This window comes from Mastigoproctus giganteus, chromosome 12, assembly GCF_048544385.1.
Source record: "Mastigoproctus giganteus isolate SK-2022 chromosome 12, ASM4854438v1, whole genome shotgun sequence".
Classification (NCBI taxonomy): domain Eukaryota; kingdom Metazoa; phylum Arthropoda; class Arachnida; order Uropygi; family Thelyphonidae; genus Mastigoproctus; species Mastigoproctus giganteus.
The window spans coordinates 47582513-47607286 of record NC_143586.1 but is presented as its reverse complement, the minus strand read 5'-3'; the positions used below and the strand labels follow the sequence as shown (position 1 = coordinate 47607286).

Below are 24774 nucleotides of genomic sequence, written 5' to 3'. Positions count from 1 at the left end.
TGTTTTTGTAACATTTTACCAGTGATATATGCATATGTCGTTACCATGTTTAATTATCAAAATTATAATTTAACCAAGTATATTTAGTTAAGAAAAATAGCTTTATATATAAAAAAAACAACAAAAAACGGACAAAATGGAGTCCCAAAAACGTGGGAGGAGCCGAGCAGCGGGATATTTTGTCCAAATCTTTCGAAAGACTGGTCGTATGGTCAGGATCATATTTTTCTCTCTTATTCAGTAGTAATGAGAAAACTACAAACATCACGTTTCTTTCTTACGAGCATACTCCTTATGTTTCAGTGTGTGCGCGCCAAATAGGGTGCGCACATACTGAAACATATGGAGGATTGGACAGTGAAAATGAGGAAATACTATTGACCGCAATCGACGTGTGAAAATTTCCGCCACAGTTGAAATCTTCACACCGGTTTTTCACACTTGGGATTGATACTTCGACTCTTTATTATTTTTAGATTTCATGCATCCATTACATTTTTCATTCCCTTACATCAGAGCTATGAAAATGGGGGGGGGGTGAATTGGATGCACTGCACCAGGGCCTCCGATGAAGGAGGCCCAATCGATTTATCTATGTTGAGACTTCGATGAAGCCATCAAAGTCTCAACATAGATAAACGAGGCCCCTTAACCCCATTTGCATCCAGGCCCAATGTACCTTTGCATGCCCTGCATTACATACATCCATTACATTTTCGTTTTTAGTCGTCATTTGTGGGTCCGCATAAACTTTTCGTTTACGCAGACCTACGTATACTCACATTTCATTATTCTGTATATATTTACAGTATTGATATACGGTCAAAATCGTAGCTTGCTTTCACTTGGTGGTTCGACAATTTCCATCACACAAAAATAGAACAAGGAACGGATATGAAGAACACAGCAAGGTCACAAGAATAGTTTACAGCAGGTGTGGGCAGCGCAAACGCATAGACGTTGAGTGGATTTAACCCAAGGTGGTAGGATTAACCATTGACCGCAATTGGTAACCCCCACATTAAATCAACAGCAGTGATTGATAACCACATTTCGATGGTGACCGCAAATGGCATTGACTTTCTCTTGATCGCAAGTGGGACGACACCGAGGTGAGTAAGAGAGGTAGGGGAGAAACTGCGAATTTATAATAATTAGTGTAGTTAATACTTACACTAATCAGTACATCTTTACAGTAATCTACAGCAAATGTCTACACTTATTTACAATACATCTTTACAGGTTAAAGAAGCACTGCAGGATCATTTAGACAAGACTTCAGTTATAGCTCAGACACAGCATGGTTTTGTTAAGGGAAAGTCTTGCCTGACCAATTTGATTGGATACTATGATGCAGTCACAAAAGAACTGGATGCAGGGAATAACTTTGATATTATATACTTGGATCTTAGAAAGGCTTTTGATACTGCTGCACATGGAAGACTGCTACACAAATTGGAGCAGTGTGACATTGGAGGCAAATTGCTGCTATGGATAAAGGGGTGGTTGAGGGGGAGAAGACAGAGAGTGGTAATCAATGGACACTGCTCGTCGTGGACTAATGTTATTAGAGGAGTCCCTCAGGGCTCAGTATTGGGTCCATTATTGTTTTCTGTATTTATAAATGATATTGATGATGGTATATCAAACTTAATGTCCAAGTTTGCAGACGATACAAAGGTTGGCAGGGTTGTCAAGGACACTACTGACACTATGCTGCTGCAACAGGATCTGGAAAGGTTGAGAGGTGGCAAATGAAGTTTAACATTGACAAATGTAAAGTACTACACATGGGAAACAGCAACCCCAGAGCAACGTATCAACTCTGTGGTACTACACTGACAGTGGTAGAGAATGAAAGGGACTTGGGGGTGGTTGTGCAGGCACATATGAAGTTCTCTGAGCAGTGCAGACGGGCTGCAAGAGTAGCTCATGGAGTATTGTCAATGATATACAGGAATTTTTCCAGCAGGGATAAGGAGGTGATTATTCCCTTGTATAAGGCAAAGGTCAGGCCACACCTAGAGTACTGTATACAGGTTTGGAAGCCTCGTTTCAAGAAGGATGTAGAGCTGCTGGAACGAGTACAGAGAAGGGCAACAAGATTAGTGAATGGAACAAAGGGGTGCTCTTACGAAGAAAGGCTTAAGTTTTGCAAATTACAGTGTCTGGAGACTAGGCACCAGCGAGGTGATCTGATAGAGGTGTATAAAGCCTTGAATGGTTTGAGCATGCTCAATGCTGATGGGATTCTTCCTCTAGCTCAGAATAATCACCTGAGAGGGCATAAATTCAAATTGAGGAAAGACAGATGTAGGATAGACGTGCGGAAATTTGTCTTTAGCCAGCGGGTGGTTGATTGGTAGGACAGACTTCCATCCCTTGTCGTGGAGGTTGATAGCCTAAATAAGTTTAAGGCTCAGCTGGACAGGTATAGTGGAAGTGTTTTTTTTTTTTTTTTTTTTGGCTGATGCTGCATAAGCTTGCTTTCTTGCATCAAATGCCTCTACTAATGCTAATGCTAATGCTAATACAGTAATTAGTAATTGCTGGAATGAATTCTGTTTATAAAACTTTGCTGCTTAACCATATTTCCTTATACCAGAATACAGCGGTTTCAAAACTTTATGTAATAGTACTCCGTTTAGATTATTATTATTATTATTATTATTATTATTATTATTATTATTATTAGCCATAAGGTGCAAGGAAGCCTGAGGTTTATGCTGCACCAGACAAAAAAAAAAAAAAAAAAAAAATTGAGTACTATGCGTGTGTGTGTGTGTGTGAGAGAGAGGGGGAATCACCAAAAAAGAGAAGAATGATGATATCCAGCTCAGGACCCTGGGTGTGCCAAGCCCATACTCACCAGATGTGAGCCCCTGGGGTTTTTTTAGCACCATTTCTTTAAGCCCTTCTTCATTTTAAATACATTTTAAATAATAAAATTTGTTAACACCCCCGTTGGTTTGTGCCTACACTCCCTCTTCCCTGGGGGGGGCGATAAAACTACTGCTCCAGTTTATTACCCTCTGAGAGGAATAGATTTTTTACTTACTGAGAGGAATAGATAGTTTACTTTGTCAAATTTTTTTAAGACCTTGGGGGTTATGGGCATGCCTGCAATGAATCTGAAACCGTGGTATAAAGAGGTCGCGCTACGTTCGAAAATTTGTGAGCACAATACAATTAGCTGCACTATTTTTTATTGAGAAAATATGCTATAAATATCTTTCTATACATTAAAAGAAATTTCCTCCTAGTGATATTTATTCAGCCAATGGGAGAAGAGGGATGCGCATTACGTGATAATATGTAACAAATACTAAGGTACCTAACAGAAACTTGCTTTACTGTTGTAAAACAAGCTTCTGTTTTAGCCTGATCATTCTAGATAAACCTTGTACACGCGATTTGTTTATCTAGATTCTAGAATGACCACGCGGTACCATTCTTAATTTCCATATGTAACGTATTTATTAGAAAATATCAGTGTAAATACACTGATATATTATAAATACATTAAGGGGAGGGGGGGAGGAAAACGTAGATAGCTTTTTTTTTTTTAATCAGTTTTCTTACCAGTTGCTTGACCTACATGATTAGATAAGATAATGTATTTCGAGGATAACGAAAATTAAAAAGCAAGAAACGCAGCTTATCAGGAACTGTTATCTCTGAATTTAGATTCCTTTGCTTTCCATTTTCGTTATCTTCAAAAGATGTCGTATTATCTAATAACGCAGTTATTAGATTATATGATAACGAGGCCGAGTCTACCAGGGAAGCTAATTTATTTGTAAAATCCGTCTTTGACTAAAGCGGAAACGAAGAATTTTTCGTTGTGTAGCACGTGAACGGCACTAAACTTCCCTGACGTCGTTTGGTTGTCACGAGATGTCATTTGGCGTTTTTGTAGCTTTTGATACAGTCATCCAAAAGGTATGTAGTTTATAATTTTTGGTTGTTGAATAAAGTTGTCGTGACGAGATCTTCTGAAATTCAGTGCGGGATATCTCGTTATAACGTGGCCGCCATATAACGAGTTTCTTTAGGTAGGGAAGTCTTTCTAGTTTCAACAGATGACAGGTCTGAAGTGACTATACAGGTATGACTCATTGATCGCGGTCTCTTTTGTACCCTACAGTTTTGTCATGCGCAGGAAACGTTGCGAATTAATAATTCAGTAATAATTAATGATGATAATTAATAATTCAGTAATATATGTTAAGAGTTGAGATATATTAAAACTTTCACGTATTATTCTCTATTTTACCGTATTATTTTTTATCGAATACTCGAATAAAACAGTGTGCGGTGCGTGTACATGGTCGTCTTTTGGTGTTCGCAGATCCCATGTATTCTTCATTTCGAGGCCCTACTACATTACATCGAAAATATTAAAATGAACTTGCGTTAAATCTTTTTTTTTTTTTTTAAGAAATTCAAAAGCGTTTCTATAAAATGTTTTTGAAGTTTTTTCCATAATACTTATTCCAGCAACTCACTTAATGATTTCAATGATTTTGTTAACAGAAAAAGCCAAAGAATGAATTTGTCTCAGAAATTAGTTCGTAGAATTCTATGTGAATTATATATATATATATATATATATATATATATATATTTTTTTTTTTTTTTTTTCTGTAGGCTCTAGGAGGCGAAGTGCCTAATGGAAAAGACGGTATATATATATATATTTATAATTGAAACTAATTTTGAACCAACAGTTCAAGAAATGGAGAAAGAGCATATAAATGAAAATATGTAAAGTAGATTTAAACTTAACAGAACTGATTAATGTCATCGAATAAACGATTACAGACTATGAAAGATTGATTAAATGATTAAACATTACATCAGAACATATTTTTCATATTCTATATTAGAGAATATATAATATAGAATATTTTAAGCTATAAATTAAAAAAATTAGAAAACAGATTAGTTAATACTGCATAGAATGGTTTTGTGTTCCCTAAACTATAAAAAAAAGAGAAGCCTAATAATAATAATAATAATAAATATCAAATACCGTATTACTAAAATTATTATTGCTAATTATCATATTAAGCTATTGAATTTATCAAGGGCTAGCACCATTCAATACATCTAAATAATAATCAGCGATAGCTGTTTCTGATCGCCATCGGTCAGTAATTGAAAGACCTAATAATATGCCAAGATGGAGCCTCCGTGGGCAGGAGCAGTAGTGCATAGCACACGCTTCTTGATTAGACCGGGGTTCGAGCCCATACCCACCAAATACGGAGGATGTGGTAGGTCAGGGAATGACCACCGCATATTCCCAGCCCGGATAAAGGGTGAGGGTTGGCGTCAGGAAGGGCATCCGGCCGTAAAAATTGCATGCCAAAACATTAAAAACGCTGACCCCATATAATAATGGAAAAAGGCAAAATAAATAAAAATAATATGCCAAGATGAGATAAAAATGTGATAAAAAGTAAAAATTTATTAAAATTTAGTAGCATTTAAAAACAGCTAGATCTAGCGAGTATAGTTAGTTGGGAAACAATTCATAGTCAGCCTGATGAATTGCTGCTATGATAACATTCGCATTGGCATTCGTTGAGGCATATGATGCAAGAAAGCAAGCTTATAGAGCATCAGCCAAAAGAAAAAAAAAAAAAAACCTTCCCATTTCACCCATCTGGTCACTCCAAATGTTTGTCTAGTTCAGCCTTAAATTTACTTAAGCTATCAACTTCCACAACAACAGATGGAAGTCTCTTCCAGGAATCAACTACCCGCTGGCTAAAGGCAAACTTCCGCACATCTATTCTACAACTGTCCTTCCTCAATTTGAATCCCCTCCTCAGGTTTTAAATCTGAGCAAGTGGAAGTATCCCGTCAGCACTGAGCCTGCTCAAACCATTCAAGTCCTTACACACCTAGATCAGATCACCTCGCAGGCGCCTAGTCTCCAGACGCAATTTGCAGAACTTAAGCATTTCTTCGTAAGCGCACCCCTTTCTTCCTCTCACCAATCTCGTTGTATATGATATCAAAATTATTTTTTGCATTCAGTTCCTTTGTGACCACATCGTAGTATCCAATCAAATTGGTCAGAGAAGACTCCCCTTAACAAACCCATGCTGTGTCTGAACATTTACTACAGTCTTGTCTAGGTGATCTTGTATCAACTAGTCACTCCATTATTTTCCCCAGAACAGAAGTTAAACTAACTGGTCTATATAATTATTTATGTCACCCTTTCAACCCCCTTTGTGAATTGGGGATACATTTGCACATCTCCAGTCCATGGGGACCTTCCCTGACTCTAAGGATGCTCTCATAATCATGGCTAAAGGTTTGCTTACTTCCCTTTCTGCCTCCTTTAATATAACGGGATAGATCCCATCCAATCCAGGTGCTTTTCTTATGTTTAATTTCAACAATTTCTCCTCCACTTTCCTCTCATTTATCACAAAATCACTTAGCTCCCTGTTAGGGTTTGATAAACTTCTGGCATTCCCCTCCTTGAATAACTCCTCATGTGTCAATGTAGATGCAAAATACTCATTCATTTATCAGCTACCTGGTCATGATCATCAATAGTCGAACCATCTACGTTAAGTGGACCAATCTGATTCATCCCCTTTCTTCTAGAGTTTACATAAGTAAAGAACTCTTTGCTGTCTTTCTTTGCGTCCTTTGCCAAAGATTTCTCGTAATCTGCCTTCGCCTGCCTGACCTCATTTGTGACTTGATTACAGACTAGCTTATATCTTCCATTGGCTTCTGTGTCACCTGATAATTTATATACATCGCATGCATTTTTCTTCCCTGCCACGAGCCTCATTAATTCATCCGACATCCGTTTAGGCCTGAACCTTGAACAGTATTTCTTAGTTGGAATGAAAAGCCTAGTAGCTTCAAAGATTAAGTATCTGAAGAATTCCCATTTAGAATTCACTGTTGGTAACATCATCAGTTAATCCCACTGTATTGAATTTAAAAACTGTCTGAGACCACTGTAGTCACTTTTACGAAAAAAAACCCCTTCCCTTTACCCTTGATGGTAGTTTCATCTTTAAGCAAATTCCACGTCAGTGCACTGTGATCATTGTCACCTAGTGGTACCTTTATCTACAAATTCTTAATGCATGAAGAATCACTGCTGATAATCAGATCAAGAGTATTACTCCCTCTGGTTGCCCCCTCGAACATATTGCTGCAGAAAACAATCCTCCAATAAATCCACAAAAGTCTTGCTAGCGTGCGAGTGACCAACCCACCAGTTCCAGTCAGTACCTGGAAAGTAAAAATCCCCCATTACAAGATATTCTGATTTACTGGCCCATTCTATTTCTCTGCCGAACTGTTCATTGAACTCATCAGAGTCCTTAGGCCTATAACACACTCCTACTCTCATTTTCCCTTTCCCAGTGTTTATGTCACACCAAACAGACTGAACATTGCATTGCATTGTCCACCCGTGTCAACTGGATGCACTTCCTTAGATTTTATGTGTTTCTTAACTAACAGCATAACCCCTCCTCCCTTCCTAACCTGTCTGTCCTTTCTGTTCACATTGTACTCCCCAAATTCCAATTCTGCACTGCTTATATCTGTGTGACACCACGTCTCTGATACCCCAACAATATCTGCCTTTGATGTCTTGACCAGCACCTCAAATTCATCAATTTTTTTTTATTATACTTCTAGCATTACTGTACATGCAAGTATACATGCACTTCTTCTTACTCTTAGAGTAACTAAGAGTAAGAACAAGTGCAACGACTAACTAATTCCTATGCTTGTATAGGGCACTGTCTTGGAGAAACAAAACACCTTTAATCAGGTTTTTAGACCTGTATGCGTTAGTATGTGTCCATTTTTTTGATTGGTTTTGATTCTGATTGGCCGTGATGAAGCCATATTTCATCCACAGTTACATATTTGGCCTGAAAATTTTTAGGATTTGCTCAGTGGCGTTCTACGGGATTCATATCCGGCGAATTTGACAGCCAAGGCAGCACCTAGAAGTGATCTTCGTGTTTGGCTAACCACATTTGAATAATATCGGCAACGTGGCAGAGTGGATCATAAGGAAACCACCCGAAAGTTAATTAATCTGCCCATGTGTATTATGTCCGTAAATTGCCTGTGTTCTCTGGTAGATTTGCTTGTTTTGCTGTACGAAAAATGCTAGTTTCCTGGGGAATGGGGGGAACCTTACTATCCACGTCTGAGACTGACTAACTCAGCCACGGAATGAAAAATCTCATAAAAGGTCAGCGTGTCGTTGACGGGATTTGAACCTGGGGCTTTTCTACCTGGTGGGAGGAAGACGATTATTTTAACCACTGTGTGGTCTGGGGTTATTAAGGCTCCAAGAAATTCCCAGGATAACATCACTCATACCAAAACACTGCCGGCTGTTGCTGTTGTATTACTACACGTAGAATGATTCCTCTTCACAGTTTTTCATCCTATCCTCAATCTGCTGTCTACACAGCATAACAGGAAATGAGATTTTAATCGGAAAAGGCAAGATTTTTCAGTCGTCAATGACGCCGTCCAGAAGAAAACTTTAGGCGTCGCTGGTGATGGATAGTCGTAAGCATTGGTACCATGCTCTGTATTGCCAAAAACGCCCATGCAGAGGAGTGTTCGTTTGATTGTGGTCTTGGAAGCACCACTGGTTCTCTACTGGTTATAGTTCATGATCAACTGTTCTATCGTATTCCGTCTGTCTGCTCGCACAAGGCTAGGCAGTCTACGTTACCACGCCATCGATAAGGCGCGGTGCCCGCTATTGGCCCGAAGACTGCTGCTCTGCCTACTATCCATCCACCTTTGGAACATATTAACCACAGCACTCAGTGAATAGTCCACAAGAGATTCGTAGTTTTCGTAAACTGCTACCCTTCAACCGGTACCCGACAATCATCCCTTTTTTCGAAATCTGTCAAATCACGCCCCTTGCCCATGTCGATCACGTACTTCGTATGGACCGCATGCCAGAACCTGCATGTATTACATTTATCGGTTCTCAACGCAACAGGTCCTTGGGTAGCACATTTAATAAGATCGCCATCCTTCCCACACCGGGTGGAAAACGCCTGGGTTTTTTCCCAGGTGTTTTCCACCCGTCGATGATGGGAGGAATTTTTGTGGGCCTTTTTCATAACGTGATTGAGTTAGTCGGTCTCAGACGAGGGTAGCACGGTTCTTCTATGGAAACTATGGTTTTTTGTCCAGCAAACTGAAAATTGACCTCAGAACACACGCAATTTGTGGAGCAATACAGCCTTAGTCGTTGATGCTTCTAATACTTTACTACAGCAACTTATCACCACGACAATTACGATAATATCTGTGTCACTAGGCGAGGAGGAATGGCAGATTGCTAAAAGACAGGGATGGTCATAATGTTTTGACTGGATTGTGTGTGTGTGTGTATATATACACGCACCAAAATTACATCTTCCTTCAATGGGAGGACTTATAATAAAGTATCTGGTAAAAGTATCTAGATACCCCTGGAATTTGGGTAAATTGAACCATACTCGCACTGTATTTGAAGTTTATTTCACTCAGGAATAAGCATGAAAACAACTGCATTCGTTCTGGAGATTATAATAATGGGGAGAAAGTACACTCGGTAGGAAAAAAAAAAAAATCAGTATATTTCCCCCCATCTATACAAACTTTCTAGAGCCCCCTGGTTATTAGTTACCAATAATAATATTCCGTAAAACAATGCACAAAACGATCTGAAGTTTTGTTTTTGGTATAACAAGTAAGTAAATAATTATCGATCTGTTAACAACACAAAATCAAAACATACAAATACACACACACACACCAAATAGTCGAATTCATAACTATTAGTCGTATTCTTCTTCACTATACCATATTTTACTCATTTTTTATTATAACAGTTATAAAATTCCAAGCAAGTCGGTTTGTTTCTAACTGATCGGTTGCTACTTGCACATTTGCCTCCAGTGCAGAGATTTACCCGCGCGAAAAATTCGGTTGATTTACTTGTAACCGCCATCCTCTTCGTTCTCGTGTGTAGCACAGTTGGTATAATCACTGTCCTCCTCACACGGGATAGTTCGAATCCCGTCACTGAAGCAAGGAGATTTTATGGGTCATTTTCACAACGTTGCTGAGTTAGTCGGTCTCAGACGAGGGCAGCATAGTTTTTTTTTTATCTCGGAAACTCTGGTTTTTTCGTCCAGCACACAGAAAATCGACCACATAATACGCAATTTACAGACATATTATGTACTGCGCAATATGGCCTAAGCTGCTGATGCTCGTAAAACCGTACAAAAATCCTCCCCCACACCGGGTGGAAAAACCCGAGTTCGAATCCTGTCAGTGATGCCAGGAATTTTTATGGTTCTTTTTCGCTACGTGGCTGAGTTAGTTGGTCTTAGGTGAGAGTAGCGTGGTAATTTTTCTCTCCCGGAAATGCTGGTTATTCGTGCAGGAAACAGACAAATTGTCAATAGAACACACGCAGTTTAAGACATATACTGTGCGATATGGTCTCAGGCGGCCAAGTGGTTGCCAAAATGTACTCCGCGGATCCAAAGTGATCCGCGAAGAGTTCCTAGGGGATCCGTGGATAATTTCTGTAATGACTACTTTGAATGTTACTTATTTTTTTAAACAAAATCTAAATATCGTTACAGATTGCATGTCACCCGACATGAGAATTCAGTTGTGTACAATCACTCCCAACTTTAAAGGATTTTGTGAGACAAAAAACACCATTCTTCACACTATTAGCCTATGAGGTATGATTGATTGTATACTCAAATCGTGACAGTTTATTATTCAGTTATTTTTTGTGTCAGTCTGAAAAGGGTAGATTGTAAACATATATAATAAATCAGTTCTGAGATATAAATTTTTAATTTTAGATACCCATCGTCCGGACACCCCATATTTAAGTGAACTAGAATGTGTGATCCGTGGTTATTTTTCAAAGCCAAAAAGGGGTCCGCGAGCAAAAAAGTTTGGGGAACACTGGTCTGGTTCGAATACCATCTCAACAGGATGATATTTTTATCGCAACATGGCAGAGTTAGTCGGTCTCGAACAACGGTTACATAAAATCTAAAAGATATTTCTCGGCTAAATGCCTGAGTATGAAGGAGTTTACTTATGCATCGGTGATGCACACACATTATTTCTCAACGAGTTGCCATGGTATTGAACTACATAGAATAAGTAACGCTTCACCTATGGAGAAGATTAATACAGTGTATTATTCTCGCCAGATACCACCACCACCACCCAGACGGCGGCACCGTTTGAAAAATGGTATGGGATAAAATACTGTTATCCACATACCGTCCCTATTAGACTTAGGAAAGCAAAAAGGTGTAGGAAAGTAATAGTAAGAGAGGAAGAAGAAGAAATGCCGTCGAAATAGGAAAGAGACAGTTACTCCCCACACTCACTCACTGAACTAAACCACTCATAAATCCCCCCCGAATAGGCAACGTTTCCCCATTAGGGAAGACTGTTATTACCTGTTCGCGATAACGAGGGCCTCATCATTAATGAGGCCATCAAGACCTCTCCCTCCAGACGGCACCGTTTCGAAGCTTATCGGCTTCTCATCGGTTTTTTTTTTTTTTTTTTGTTAGTTGTTGGTGCATCGGCTTCTGTGGCCATAATGCACCTCCCAAGGTTTCTGCACTACTCTGATCCCAGCCCGAGGCGGGATTTCTCATCGGTAGATGGGTAGGTACCCTGTTGTTGCAATAGTGACAACCCAGTTATGAAGTATAACTTCACAATATGAGAGATGTCTGATGATGTGCATCTCTCATATTGTGCAGTTATACTTCATAACTGGGTTGTCACTATTGCGACAACAGGGTACCTACCTAACCTACCGATGAGAAGCTAATAGGCTTCGAAACGGTTCCGTCTGAGTGGTGGTATCCACCGATAATAAGTAACATTAGTTTTCTCCATAGGTGAAGCGTTACTTATTCGAGAAGGTTTGTGAAGGTTTTCACATTATGATATATAATTAAAACTACCTTGGTAGTAGAAATTATGTGTGTGTATGTGCATTATCCATGCATAAGTAAACTCCTTCAACGGTTACACAATTTTATTTCCCGGAAACTTGGGGTTTTTGTCCAACGAACAGGGAAACCGACTGATGAATGAATGCTATCACTGACGCCGTATACTCACCCTCATAGTTTTAGTTGCTTGTTGTGTTGGCGCTTAACCAGCACTACCGTCCCTTGAGTATTCCGCAATTTCATCACAAGTTTCAAAAAACGGTATCCATATTTTTCTAAAAAAATAGGATGAGGAAAAACACTGTAGCGTTTTATTTTAACTCTTCATTGGAATACTGCCCTCGTGGGTATCATTGGAATGGAAACTGTTCTGTAACACAAAAAAATAAGCAATTAAACAAACAAACAAACAAAAAACCTGACTGATTTTGAAGAACCTGCAGTCAGGGCTGTGTTAGTATAGCACTTTGTATAGAACTTTGGAAGCCATTATATCCAAACTGCATCTCTCAGGGAAAAATATTACTGTTTTTTAGTGGAGGCATTTGCTTGTTTGCATTCAAGCGCCGAAATGGCTTCACATGGTATTGCCTTCAGTGGAAATTTTGCATTGGCGAAACTACCATACAGGCACGTTCACTACCACAGAGATACCCGAAGAGTCAGAGGATCCGACACATGGTTTAGTATTGTTGCCAATGAGCATGTGAAGGATTCGAGTATTTGGAGGGGTACCCAAAATTTGTAGTTTCACCTTTGCAGTTTTTGCTTATGTTTTCTTTATTTTAAGTGAACTTTTATATTAACACGGCACCATAAAAGTGCCATGATACTGTACACGCAGCTTCGTCATCAAGGCGACATTTTTTGATTAATGTTCATTCCTAAGAATATCTTTCTTGTGTATAAGCAAGCATCTTACTGAATGGGGAGTAAATGAAATATTCTGTTTTATCAATACATAATTATAAAAGGTTTCCGATTGCCTGATTTTATTAGGCGCGAAAACAGTACAACAGAATTAGTGCACGAACAAGGGAACGTACAGTTCGCACTGATGTTTTATTTCAATGTCCTCGCACTTTCACAGTGTTATTTGTAAAATGCGAAAGTGTTGCTCTTTATTGCGATAATGGTAATTGCCATTCTAAATTAACAAAATTATATATCATTAATTTTAATTTTATATATTTAGTTCAGAAAAATACTTTAAGTGAAAAATTGGACAACGCAGCAGCATCCCAAAATGTTTTTTGGAGACACCGGATTATGCGGGACAATCTCGAGAAAACGGGACTTCCAGCCAGATCATCATAGGATGCCATATTATAGTGAGGAAAAAAACATAGGCAGCTCATGGTTACTCACTCCACAGTGTGAGTAGGGAGAAGATAGGCGTAGTGGAATGACCCTGAATCGCCTGTTGCTTTACTTTTTTGCTACATGGCAATCAATGTGATCGTGCAATTCTAGAAAAATTGCAGAAGAATAAGCCAAAGCATTAAACGCTATTAGGCCTCGAACTCCCATGGAAGTAGAACTAGTCACGTGATCACAGATCAAACGCAGTACACAGTACAAATTTTATATGATACTTTTAAATTTTTTTTCAAGTTATGATGTTACTACGCTGGTCGACAAAATCACCAGAACAACATGTTTTCATGAATATTTTATTGTGAACATTGTCGCCGAAGGCGAATATTTGATATAATAGGCATCCTGGAATGTAAATTCCTAGTATCCAATAGAAATGGATATAACACCTTACACAGCTGCACATCGTGCAAATTATTCATGCTTATAAAAACACGGGTTGCAACAACCATATCACTTCATTCCCATTTTTTGGTTTGCTCAGTGGGATAGTCGCATCTCCAATACTCAGGATGGGAAGTCATCGTCATTTAGATGATTCTTTGAGATGGGGGCCGTTGGACGACTTCAAGTCTGGCAGGCGGAGGTGGCACGTTGGCTTAAGTGTCACGCAATGTCGTCTCGACACTGTGGAAGCTGTTTCAGGAGAGAGGAACCATTACAATAAGAGCTGGCCAAGATCGCCCGAGGGCTACATCAATCAGAACAGGCCACTATCTGACTCTAACAGCAAGCGGAACCTTATGATGTCCTGTCATCAACTGTCTCTTGAAGTTGCTGTGGCCACAGGTGAAAACATTTCCAACCGCACTGTGTTAAGAAGGCTCAATTCAAGTGGACTCTATGCAAGGAAGCCAGTGGTTTGTGTCCCATTAACCCCTGGCGTATAGAGGAAACCTTGGAGGCCACGACAAAGTACGAAATCCCATTAACCCCAAACCATCGCAGGGATCGTCGAAATTGATGCCATGAACATGTGACTTAGAGCCCTGATAAATGATGTACAGTTCTGTTTTCTGATGAGTCCCGTTTAAGCCTACAAACACGTTCTAGACGTTATTTCATATGGAGACAATGAGGAATGCCGTACCATTCATACTGAGAGAAAGGGATACTTAAGATGGAGGCAATGTTCTCGTGTGGAACGGAATAATGATCAACAACTGCACCCATCTTCATGTTTTTATAGGGGTGCCGTAACTGCGCAGAGGTAAAGTGTGTTAGCTGTCTAACAGAACCAGGGGTTTCCCCCCATGGCGTTGTGTACTCTGTGGATGCCGGAGATTTAAAATTGTGTGGGATATGGTTATGATTTGTAGTGTTATGTTCTGTTGTTTTCTCTGACCATTTAGCCGTTAGACCCTTAGTGGGACTCACCATTGCCCACACTTAGCTACGAGGAGGCAGGTAAGGCACACATAATAGATAGATTATTTTGGTACTCTGGCAGGCTCTGTCACCTATTTTCTGAATATTTCAGTGGAAAGGGCCTTAAAAAAAAAAAAAAAAAAATGGGGCTGAACACTGGAAGTCAGAAAAGGCCGAAATGGATTTTAAGCGAAGGTGAGATTAAATTTTTGGCTTTGGCTAAATTGTGCAACATTAAGTCTGAGGCGTACTCGGTCGGTTTAATTAGAGTAGTGGGGGGGAGACTGAGGACTGGAGGGAGGGGCAGAAATAGGGGACTATAGGGAAGGCATCCCCAGAAAAGTCAGTGGGGACCAGCCCCACCATAGAAGAGAGGGGGGAGAGACCCGTTCCCCCTGCCAGGGAAAAGGGACCACACAAGGGAGTGTGGTTCAGGTCGCCTAATGACGCGTTGGCGGCAGGCTGCATCTTGTCTTGATCGGTGGTTAATGTCAAATCCTGGTGAGTCCAGTGGTAAGTCGTTAATACCGAGAACAGCTCCTCGAACTCTATGTGCGACTTTTTAAGGGTGCGGTTGGTCTAGATTTTCTTTTCATGCACGACAGTGCCACCGCACATAGAGCTCAAGTGGTGGTGAAATATCTTGAAACAGAAGATATCTAACGAATGTCGTACCAGCACGATTACAGACTTAAATCCGAACGAACATGTGTGGGACACCCGTAGGTGTCGCACTGCATGTTATTTCAGCCAACTCCTCGGTCCCTTGATGAGTTAAGATCTGCGCTGGTGGAAAAATGGAATTTGTTGCCACAGAATCTTATAGATAGCCTAATATCGAGCATGGTTCACACTGTCAGGTCTGTTTAGCCGTTGGAGAGGATCATACGCCGTATGATGTCATGTGACCATATTTTCGAACATGTTGCATCGAATTTTGTGATGTGACCTCTTTGGTAATTCTTATACAACGTGTAACGGTGAGCAGAACACACACACACACACACTATTGCTAAAAATATCTGGATACCCCTGGAATTTGGGTAAATTTAACCATACTCGCACCGTATTTAAAGTTCATTTCACTCAGGAATAAGCATGAAAACAACTGCATTCGTTCTGGAGATTATAATAATGGGGAGAAAGCACACTCGGTAGAGAAAAAAAAAAAAAAAAAATCGGTATATGTCCACCAATCTATACAAACACAAAACGATCTGAAATTTTATTTTTGGTATACAAGTAATTAATCATAAAACAAGTAAATAACTATTGATCTGTTAACAATAACACAAAATCAAAACATATTTTCCATTATATAAAAAAAAAAACATGCGCACACACACCAGATAGTCGAATTCATAACTATTAGTCGTATTCTTCTTCACTATACCTTATGTCTGTCTGAAGTTTCTCGCTGTCTTCTTATTTCATGGTTATTCTATGGTACACCACCATACCAAATTTTGTCCCTTTTCATCGCAAGCTGCACGAGTTCACCACGTTTTCTACTTGTTGTGTTAATTTTGTGGAGCAGTGTAGTTACTCCTTGAATTTCATTGTACAAATAACAATTCTTTTTATTCGGTCCTTCTAGTCTACAATGGGCTACACTTTTATAAGTTCATGTGCAATTTATCGGCTATTGTGATTTTATAGTGATATACATGAGATATCATTTGTTTTGTTAGATTTGATAATTTACCTTATTATGTCACCTGGTAGTAGAGTTTTTATAGTGTCTGTTATTTAACTTTACGATGTAATAAACTGGTATCTGTATATCTACAAATGTAGTTTTACCTTATTATCGCCAAAATAAGAATGGTAAAATGACAACAAAAAAAGGCAATTTTTATTGATTAGCAAGTTAATTGAATATGTGCTTATCTAAGTATGTAATTCTCTGTGGCAGTAGTGTATCTCCCCGCCCCTCGAACATTATTCAATATCTGCATTTCCCAAGGGATTTAAACATTTAAAATTTTCGAAAAGTTATTTTTAAGCGTATATTTACTACCTTTTATTACCAATTAAGAATTTGACATTATTGTTAAAATGTCTGTAATTCTTTTCCATTTGGATCATTGGGCTCAAACCGACACCATTCCAGTGCCGGCTTGAGCTACGGGCGATCGGAACTTTATTGGAATGGGGAAATATCTCGAACGTCCGTTTCTATCTTTATGATACATGAAAACTTTTCAGATGCAGTTACAAAGCATGCATAAAGTCCAGTGGAAAAATCCTCTACCCTTCGAAGATTTAAGAAAATTCAATTACCCTACACAAGCTTTTTCATCCTCTGTTGTCCTAATAAAGTGGTCACCGAGTACTGATAGAGGCCATGGGTTCTACGAGAAAACATTAAAAGGAATAAAATAGGGTTAACAATAAATAAATTAAAGTCGGCATTTTTACGCAAAACGTTTCTTTGTATACTCTAAAAAGATACGTTAAATCGATGTACAATCGTGGGTCTGAAGGATAAAGAGATGACTTCACTGTGATCAATAGCACATTCTCTTGGATGTCAAGATGAGGGTGTTTTGGTATCCTTGTATGTTTTGTACTTATCAATGCAGCCCCTGATGACAGTAGACAATTGAAAGTAACTAGATTTGGAATTTGGATTAGTGAGCCTTCTGAAATTGCAGTGCAGGTAGCTTTTCTTTATGCTCTGTCTTCGATGACTTATGAAGACGATTGTTATTTGGTAGGGAAGAAACCTTCCAGTAAGCTTTCGCCCCAAAGGTACTGGCAAAATGGAAATAGGAGGTCTTAATGGGTGAGAGTGAATCTCCAATGGGAGGCATGCTAGAAAGTGCTGATGGCTTCTGTAATTTTTTTTTTTTATTGTTGTAGTTAGACGTCTGGTAGAGGTTTTTTTTTTTTTTTTTTTCCTGAACTTGGACAAGGTGAACGTTGAATGTCGGATATAATAGAGACCATAAATATTCATCGAAGAAGCCAGTATTGATATGTGTTTTGTTTTTTTTGGAGGGGGAGGGGCTGTTAAGATTCCAAACCATAGGTTATTGCAGTGTGAATTACACGACATTATTATTAGCCATATGATGCAAGGAGACCTGAGGCTTTTGCTGCACCAGCCAAAAAAAAAAAAAAAATTCTGAGCTATCCTGAGAGAGAGAGAGAGAGAGAATCACCAAGGAAGAGAAGAATGATGATATCCAGCTGAGGACCCTGGGTGTGCCAAGCCCATACTCACCAGATGTGAGCCCCTGGGGTTGTATACGCACTTTAGTATCATTGCTGGACTGTATCGTGACGTGTAGCATACGACATTAGGTTGTGAATTATAATCTTGAGATGCATAACTATCCAGAACTAAGAAGCCAGTCGCTTGCATGAATCAAGCGTTGAACAGGAAGGAAAATATATGCTGTGTATTTCCCTATTGACGCACTCACGGACGCCTGGAGTTCAAATGCAACGTTTTCTAAGAACGTCGTTCCCTTCGCTTTCTTCGGGGGAGGGAGGATCAAAGTAAAGTGTAAAGTGTTCATTGTCTAACGGCTCAATTGGTTTCCCCCATCTCCGTGTTGTGTACTCTGTTTGTGAAACACAGAACACTGTGAAGGCCAGAGATTTTAAAAAGTGTTGTTGTTGTTTATGGGGTTTTAAGTGCAATGGCTACTTAGGCCATATTGCACTTAGAAAAGTGGTTCATACTGCCTGTTTGGTTCATGTAGAAGCAATTAGAAACGGCTATACAATCCTATTTGTTTTAGGAAGGAGAAGAATTCTGCGATGTTTGATTTTTCGCCTATGATATGGCTAAGTGACAATGGTACCTTTAAGCTTGCTAGAGAACTGAATGACACTAGTCGAGCATTATGATACAGAGTACATTCTAGAAGTACGTGTTTCACTGTAAGTGGTGTATGACAATGATTACACTGAGGAGGGTCATTCCCTGAGAGGAGGAACAAATGAGTTAAATGAGTATGACCGATTCTGGCTCTGGTTAGGATTACTTCTTCTTGTCTGTTAGTAATGAGGCTAGAAGCCCATAATTTTGGTACAGGTTTAATTTGAAAAAGTTTATTATGAATTTGTGCTTGCCATTGTAGAGTGCATCGACCTTTATATATACTTCGGATCTTCATTTTATAATCTGTAAACGGTACTAAGAAATTTGTTGGTGCTGCTCTAGATGGATGTTTGGCAGCATCATCCGCAATTTCATTTCCTGGTATTCCAGTATGACCAGGTATCCAGCAGAAAATAACCTTTTGTTGGCGCTCTCTCAGACGTATCAACTCTGTTCTAATGAGCTTTAATAGAGGGTGAGTAGACGGGGAGTTGTTTTGCAAGGCTAATAAGGAACTCTGCGAGTCTGTGTAAATTAAGCTCTTTTGAATTGACACATGGAAAATACTTTCTATAGCAAGCTTTATGGCATATAATTCAGTTGTGTAACTACTGCACTCTGTTGGGAGAGATAGAGAAATGGTAGTATCAGGGAGTACTACTGCTGCGCCTGATCCACTCTCAGACTTCGATCCATCTGTATAAATTTTAGCGAAGTCAGGATAACGTTGAGTATGCGCTATGTGTAGCTGTTGGATGTTAATATCTGATAGAGAGTGTTTACCCCACTGGTAGAAATAATTGTCACAAGATGGTGTGACGACAGACCATGGAGGATCAGGATCTATAGGATCTCGTAAAATTTTATTGAAGTGTATATCCCAATCTTCTGCTAGCTGTTTTAGCCTAATACCAACAGGCCGAACTGTCTGTGGTTTGTTTCTGTAGAAGGTCATAAACTGTGGATTGTAGAGTATTGGCCAATTAGGATGAGTCATCTGGCTTTGGATCTTGGTTGCATAATTCAGCAGCAGCATCTTTCTCCTGATATTTAGGGGAGGTTCATGAGCTTCAACATACAAACTTTGCACTGGAGATGTTCTGAACGCACCTAGTGCTGTTCTGAGAGCTGAATGTTGAATAGAATTGAGGCGAGATAAAGCGCTCTCCCTAGCAAAATCGAAGACAGGGGCACCGTAGTCCAGTCGAGATCTGATTATGGATCTATATAAATGTAGCAGGCTTTGGCGATCTGCTCCCCATGTTGTGGCTGATAAGACTCTGAGAATGTTCAGTTTTTTTTGACAAGTAGTCCGGGATGTTCAATGTGCTTTTGGAAATTTAACTTATTGTCAAAGAACAATCCTAGTAGACGAGTACAGTTAGCTATGGGAAGAGGATGGTTATTCAATTGCAGCTCAGGTTCAGGATGCATATTGCGTCTAGAGCAGAAGTGTATGGCAGTAGATTTCTGGCTGGATAGTCTATAACCATTTTGTGTCATCCATGTCAGGATGCGATTCATTGATATTTGAAGTTGGCGTTCAATGTAATGCATGTTTTGGGAATGACAGGAAATCGAGAGATCATCTGCGAAAAGGTATCAATCCACTGTTTTCGGAATGAGTTCAATTATATGATTTATTCTCATTGCAAACAAGGTAGTGCTGAGAACAGATCCTTGTGGATTTCCTTCTTCTTGGATAAAGATTTTGGAGAGGGTTCCTCGATAACGAACTTGAAAGGATCTCCGTTGAAGAAAATTTTGGATAAAATATGGTAAATTACCTCTCAGGCCAAGAGAATGTAGATCCTTTTAAGATTCCAAAACGCCACGTAGTGTCAAAGGCTTTCTCAACGTCAAGACAGACCATGACGAGATGTTCCTTTTTGATGAAAGCATTTCTGATATTTGTCTCGGCTTTGATCATAAGATCCAATGCAGATCGGTTTTTCCGGAATCCAAATTGTTCATTATTTATCAAGTTTTGGGACTCGAGGAACCAGGTGAGACGGCCATGTATCATTTTCTCAAGAGTTTTGCTGAGACAGCTGGTGAGGGATATCGGTCTGTAATTTTGAGGAACCGTATGATCTTTACCGGATTTTGCAATCGGTATTACATAAGAATGACTCCAGGAGCTGGGGAAGGTATGTTCAGAAAAAATTCGATTATAAAATATGAGCAGCGAAAAGAGTGATCTTTGATCGAGATTTCGGAGCATTACATAATATAACCCATCAGGGCCAGCAGCACTGTTTCTTGAGTTGGTAAGAGCTTGCTGTAGCTCGAACATGGTAAATGGCTGATTATAAGACAAAGCAGAATTGTCAGCGTAATTCAGTTTGGATCTCTCTGCAACGGTTTTACGTTTTTGGAATGATTGATCATAAGCATTACAAGAAGACAATAGAGAAAATACAATTCCCAGTGCATTTGATATATCTGTGGGATTAGAGAGTTCTTGTCCATTCCAGTTTAGTAGCGGGGTGGATAGAGGTGGAAATTTATTGTTTAAACATTTTATTTTTCTCCAGATTAATCTGATATCGGTATTTTTATTAACTGATGAGGCGAATTTAATCCAAGTTTCTTTTTTGTTTTGCGTCTGATGTAGCGAGTTTTAGCTCTGAGCCGTTTATAGTTAATAAGATTGGGGGTGGTAGGATTTTTGCGGAAAAGATTCCATGCTTTGTTTTTCTCTTTTTTTGCATTATTGCAATTTTCATTCCACCAGTAATATATTTTTCGTCTATTTTTTGCTTGATATTGAGGTATGGTGACAGATGCAGCTGCCAGGATTTGACTCGTGATGTGCTCAGTAACACTATTGATGGAATCGGTCTGAATGATATCGTTGTCAAATGAGATGTGCGATCTGTATTTTGCCCAGTCAGCCTTTGAAAATTTCCATTTAATTGGACTTTCTGTTGGGTAGGAACAGGATGTTTGAATTTTGCAGATTAATGGATAATGGTCGCTACTATAAGGATCATTCAGAGGTGTCCAATCTATACTTGGAAAGAGGATTGGGGAACATATGGAAAGATCTATAGCAGATGTTGAGCCAGTAGGGAGATGCACATATGTAGGAGACACAGTATTCAGTAATGTTAAATTCTGCCTATCAATCAACGTTTCGATCAGCTTACCTCGTCTGTCTGAGGTGGGGGAACCCCATAATGGGTGATGTGCATTAAAGTCTCCTAGTAAACAAAACGGTGATGGTAACTGCATAACAAGATCTTCAAGTTCCTGAATAGTATATTGATATTTAGGCGGAAGATAAATGGAAGCCAATGTCAAAGTAATACCACTAATAACACGCGTGGCAACGGCTTCTAAGGATGTTTGTAAGGGAATACGTCTGGCGGGGATGCTTGAATCCACGAGTATCGCTACTCCGCCATGAGCGTTATTAGAGACAGTCCTGTCTTGCCTGAATACAGTGTAATTTTTGATTGAGACTGAGACCAGTGATGTCAAATTAGTTTCTTGCAAGCACATTGCAAGAGGTTTATAGTGATGAATTATTTCATGTATATCGTCTATGTTACTGCGAAGACCTCTACAGTTCCATTGTATAATATGTTCCATTATTTGGTTTTGTAAGAGGAAGATGAATCTGTCTGCTTTTTATGCGTAGGTTGTTTGTGACGGTCAGATTTAGATTTTTCTTTTCTAGGAAAATTAGGGCGTCCTGAATCATTTTTATCCTCCATATCTCCATCTGCATATAATTCAAGAAAATCTTCTTGGTTGGGCATATCATCTGTATCCATGCTTGTTGGTTGTTTCACCTCCACACTATCTGATTTATGTAATTTTTCTGCCACTGTATTGTGGGTTAGGTTTTGAGTTGGAATTGTGAGTGGCGTATTATTACTTTGGTCCACTAACTGTGATTCAGATGTAGGCTGAGTTGATAGTACTGATCGAGCCCAGTCGGCGATCGATTTATCTGGAGAGACTGACACCTCTGTCTGACATGCTACTGATTTGTAACTATGGGCAGCCGAAGCATAAGTAGTTTTTGGAATACTTGATTTTACTTGTCTTCTAGCTTCTTGAAAAGATACTTTATTTTCTGTCTTGTATTTCTGTATTTTTTTTCCTAACTTCCAAAGATCACAATCTTTGGAGTAGGCTGGATGATTGCCCTTGCAATTAGGACACTGCGGAGTTTGTGCCTTGCATTCAGATTGAGTGTGAGTTTTGCAACCGCAGTTTGGACATGTTGCATCTCCACGGCATGCTGTCTGGGAGTGGCCAAATTTCTGACATTTGTATCTCAGAGGGTTCGGGATATATGGCCGAACACGACAGTTTAAATAGCCTGCTTTGACCGAGGATGGTAGATTCGGCGAACTAAAGGTTAAAATTATGCTACGGGTTAGGACTAAGGTGCCGTCTTTTCGTATCATGATTCTCTTGGCCTGAGTTACATTTTGATCTTTTAGTTCCTGAATTATTTCTTCCTCGGAAACGTTCAATAGGTCCCATTCACTGATCACTCCCTTGGAAGAATTCAGGGTGTTATGTGGAGTGACTTGAATTGGAATTCCACTTAAAGATGTAAGTTTTAACAAGAGGTCAGAGTGTCTTGGAAGAGAGGTCTCTATTAGCAAGTCACCAGATTGAAGGCGTTTCACCATTTTTGGAGATGCTGCTGCATTTACAAGGCATCGTTGTATGATGAAAGGCGAAAGCTTGCTGACAGATTGTGAAGACAGAGAATGGATGATCAGGAAAGCTGGAGCTTCCTGCTTGTTTTGCATCCTTTTTTTGTCTTTTCGACAATGAGAAGTCATGATCAGTTTCGTGGTTGTCATGTTGCGAGCTCTTTGGCTCTAATCGTGGGAAATCATTAGTATCCATGTTTACTCCTTTTAGCCTTGGGAGAAGGACTTTCTTCTCCCAGACTACCAGCCCCGCCACGTGGAGGCAGGAGCAGTGCCACCAGTGACCAAGCGGTTATTAAGATTAGTAGGGTGAGTTGGTATTTAATATATATACTAAAGAAGAAAGGTAGATTCCCTTTCTGGGTTCTTACGTAAGATTTTTTAAGCAAAGAACCACTTTAAGTGAACAAAACAGAAGAAAATCGCACAACAAAAATAGAACTATATCACTTTCAAAGATCACTTTATGAATCGCAGGGAAAAACCCTGCGATTCATAAAGTGAATCGCAGGGTTTTTCCCTGTCACTATCGCTTGGCACTCGGGCCTTAAAAAGTGTAAGGTACATGTTTATGTTGTGTAGTGTCATGTTGTGTTGTTCCTCTGACCTCTTAGCCGTTGGGCCCTAGTGGGATCCCCCGTTGCCCACACTTAACCCCGAGGAGGCAGGTCAGGCATAGAGGGATCGCATTAGAAGTAAGTACTCTGGTAGGCCCTGCCACCTAATTTCCTAAGATTTCAGTGGCAAGGGCCTAAAAAAAAAAATAATAATAAAATAAATAAATAAATCAATAAAAAATAATAATAATAAATAAAAAAAATAATAATAAATAAATAATAACAAATAAATAAATAAATAAAAATTAAAAAAATAAATAAAATAATAAAATAAATAAATAAATCAATCAATAAAAAATAATAATAATAAATAAAAATAATAATAAAAAATAATAAAAATAATAAATTAAATAAATAAATAAAAAATAATAATAAAAAATAAATTAAATTTAAAAAAATAAAAAATAAATAATAATAAATAATAATAAAATAAAATAAATAAAATAAAATGCATATTTAGTTAGAGTAGGGATGAAGACTGAGGAAGGGGGGACAGAAAGAAATATGGGGATGATAGGGAAGGCAACCCCAGAAAGGTCAGTGGGGACTGGCCCCACCAGGAGAAAAAAAAGGGGGTGGCAGGGAAGGGGAGGAGACAGAAACCCCTCCACTCCCTCTCCCTAGCAGGGGAGGGGGTATTAAAGTGAACCAAGTTAGGGTACCTGGTTCGGAATGCTAGTTGGCCAAGAAAAGCAATTGACATCTAATGGCACGCCGGTGGCATTGTCAGTCTTTATCTAGGAGATTGTCTTATTGGTCACATCCATGAGAGTCAAGTCCAGAAGTATAAGAACCTTTTGTCTTTCTTAGATTGTCTTAATTTGTGGGTTGTCTCTATTCAAAGGTAGTTATTTGGTAGTTAT

At 39.1% G+C, this 24774-nt stretch overlaps 1 protein-coding gene across 3 annotated transcripts in view; it reads left to right on the top strand.

Moving 5' to 3' along the window:
• The first annotated feature begins 3894 nt into the window (after nucleotides 1-3894).
• Nucleotides 3895-24774, top strand: part of LOC150077018 (equilibrative nucleoside transporter 2-like) — a 140523-nt gene continuing 119643 nt past the window's right edge. For 2 of the 3 annotated variants that reach the window (XM_090385623.1, XM_090385621.1), the window contains exon 1: nucleotides 3895-3942. The gene's annotated coding sequence lies outside the window, so the exon portion shown is untranslated. Of the gene's footprint in view, nucleotides 3943-4015; nucleotides 4109-24774 lie in introns of those variants that run through there. The other variant, XM_090385622.1, reaches the window with a different exon arrangement.